Source organism: Taudactylus pleione, unplaced genomic scaffold, assembly GCF_031769625.1.
Source record: "Taudactylus pleione unplaced genomic scaffold, aTauple2 ptg000967l, whole genome shotgun sequence".
NCBI lineage: Eukaryota > Metazoa > Chordata > Amphibia > Anura > Myobatrachidae > Taudactylus > Taudactylus pleione.
In genome coordinates this window covers 11,860,001-11,862,500 of record NW_028285368.1, presented here as the reverse complement: position 1 = coordinate 11,862,500, position 2,500 = coordinate 11,860,001, and the positions used below count along the sequence as shown (strand labels likewise).

At 36.7% G+C, this 2,500-nt stretch overlaps 1 non-coding gene and 8 pseudogenes across 1 annotated transcript; all 9 read left to right on the top strand.

Moving 5' to 3' along the window:
* The window catches only part of LOC148467585 (5S ribosomal RNA), a 119-nt pseudogene extending 81 nt beyond the window's left edge, over nt 1-38 (top strand).
* A 116-nt stretch (nt 39-154) lies between these two features.
* On the top strand, nt 155-273 carry LOC148467584 (5S ribosomal RNA; annotated as a pseudogene).
* A 116-nt stretch (nt 274-389) lies between these two features.
* On the top strand, nt 390-508 carry LOC148467583 (5S ribosomal RNA; annotated as a pseudogene).
* A 116-nt stretch (nt 509-624) lies between these two features.
* Nucleotides 625-743, top strand: LOC148467582 (5S ribosomal RNA; annotated as a pseudogene).
* Nucleotides 744-859: 116 nt separating this feature from the next.
* Nucleotides 860-978, top strand: LOC148467581 (5S ribosomal RNA; annotated as a pseudogene).
* Nucleotides 979-1,093: 115 nt separating this feature from the next.
* Nucleotides 1,094-1,212, top strand: LOC148467580 (5S ribosomal RNA; annotated as a pseudogene).
* A 116-nt stretch (nt 1,213-1,328) lies between these two features.
* Nucleotides 1,329-1,447, top strand: LOC148467579 (5S ribosomal RNA; annotated as a pseudogene).
* A 115-nt stretch (nt 1,448-1,562) lies between these two features.
* Nucleotides 1,563-1,681, top strand: LOC148467578 (5S ribosomal RNA). The gene has a single exon (XR_015873360.1). It is a non-coding gene; the product is annotated as a 5S ribosomal RNA (ribosomal RNA).
* A 350-nt stretch (nt 1,682-2,031) lies between these two features.
* On the top strand, nt 2,032-2,150 carry LOC148467577 (5S ribosomal RNA; annotated as a pseudogene).
* Nucleotides 2,151-2,500: the final 350 nt, after the last annotated feature.

The window sequence follows — 2,500 nt, the reverse complement described above, 5'->3', positions numbered from 1 at the left end:
GATGGGAGACCACCTGGGAATACTAGGTGCTGTAGGTAATTTTATACTGCCATAACATTCTTTTCTATTACATTTTAAATTTAATTTTTTCAACTTATCAATGAATTTACTTGAGTTAAGAAGTAATACAGGTCTAAAGTTAATGTTTTTGAGCACCTACAGCCAAACCACACTGGACATGCCCAATCTCATCTGATCTTGGAAGCTATGCAGTGTTGGGACTGGTTAGTACTTGGATGGGAGACTATCTAGGAATCCCAGGTGCTGTAGGTAATTATATACTGCCATAACATTCTTTTCTATTACATTTTACATTTAATTTTTTCAACTTATCAATGAATTTACTTGTGTTAAGAAGTAAAAGCGGTCTAAATTTAATGCTTTTGAGCACCTACAGCCAAACCACAGTGGACATGCCCAATCTCGTCTGATCTTGGAAGCTATGCAGTGTTGGGCCTGGTTAGTACTTAGATGGGAAACCACCTGGGAATACCAGGTGCTGTAGGTAATTTTATATAGCCATTACATTCTTTTCTATTACATTTTACATTACATTTTTTCAACTTAGCAATGAATTTACTTGAATTAAGAAGTAAAAGATGTCTAAAGTTAATATTTTTCAGCACCTATAGCCAAACCACACAGGACATGCCCAATGTCGTCTAATCTTGGAAGCTATGCAGTGTTGGGCCTGGTTTGTACTTGGATGGGAGACCACCTTGGAATACCAGGTGCTGTAGGTAATTTTAGACAGCCAAAACATTCTTTTCTATTACATTCTACATTTCATTTTTTCAACTTATCAATGAATTTACTTGAGTTAAGAAGTAAAAGAGGTCTAAAGTTAATGATTTTGAGCACCTACTGCCAAACCACACTAGACATGCCCAATCTCGTCTGATCTTGGAAGCTATGCAGTGTTGGGCCTGGTTACTACTTGGATGGGAGACCACCTGGGAATACTAGGTGCTGTAGGTAATTTTATACTGCCATAACATTCTTTTCTATTACATTTTACATTTCATTTTTCAACTTATCATTGAATTTACTTGAGTTAAGAAGTAAAAGAGGTCTAAAGTTAATGTTTTTGAGCACCTACAGCCAAACCACACTGGACATGCCCAATCTTGTCTGAACTTGGAAGCTAGGCAGTGTTGGGCCTGGTTAGTACTTGGATGGGAGACCACCTGGGATTACCAGGTGCTGTAGGTAATTTTATACTGCCATAACATTCTTTTCTATTACATTTTAAATTTAATTTTTTCAACTTATCAATGAATTTACTTGAGTTAAGAAGTAATAGAGGTCTAAAGTTAATGTTTTTGAGCACCTACAGCCAAACCACACTGGACATGCCCAATCTCGTCTGATCTTGGAAGCTATGCAGTGTTGGGCCTGGTTAGTACTTGGATGTGAGACCACCTGGGAATACCAGGAGCTGTAGGTAATTTTATACTGCCATAACATTCTTTTCTATTAAATTTTACATTTAATTTTTCAACTTATCATTGAATTTACTTGAGTTAAGAAGTAAAAGAGGTCTAAAGTTAATGTTTTAGAGCACCTATAGCCAAACCACACTGGACATGCCCAATCTCATCTGATCTTGGAAGCTATGCAGTGTTGGGCCTGGTTAGTACTTGGATGGGAGACCACCTGGGAATACCAGGTGCTGTAGGTAATTTTATACTGCCATAACATTCTTTTCTATTACATTTTACATTTAATTTTTTCAACTTATCAATGAATTTACTTGAGTTAAGAAGTAATAGAGGTCTAAAGTTAATGTTTTTGAGCACCCACAGCCAAACCACAGTGGACATGCCCAATCTTGTCTGGTCTTGGAAGCTATGCAGTGTTCTGCCTGGTTAGTACTTGGATGGGAAACCACCTGGGAATACCAGGAGCTGTAGGTAATTTTATACTGCCTTAACATTCTTTTCTATTACATTTTACATTTAATTTTTCAACTTATCATTGAATTTACTTGAGTTAAGAAGTAAAAGAGGTCTAAAGTTAAAGTTTTTGAGCACCTACAGCCAAACCACACTGGACATGCCCAATCTCGTCTGATCTTGGAAGCTATGCAGTGTTGGGCCTGGTTAGTACTTGGATGGGAAACCACCTGGGAATACCAGGTTCTGTAGGTAATTTTATACTGCCATAACAATCTTTTCTATTACATTTTACATTTAATTTTTTCAACTTATCAATGAATTTCCTTGAGTTAAGAAGTAATAGAGGTCTAAAGTTAATACTTTTGAGCACCTACAGCCAATCCACACTGGACATGCCCAATCTCGTCTTATCTTGTTAGCTATGCAGTGTTGGGCCTCGTCAGTACTTGGATGGGAGACCACCTGGGAAAACCAGGTGCAGTACGTAATTTTATACTCCCATAACATTCTTTTCTATTACATTTTACATTTAATTTTTTCAACTTATCAATTAATTTACTTGAGTTAAGAAGTAATACAGGTCTAAAGTTAATGTTTTTGAG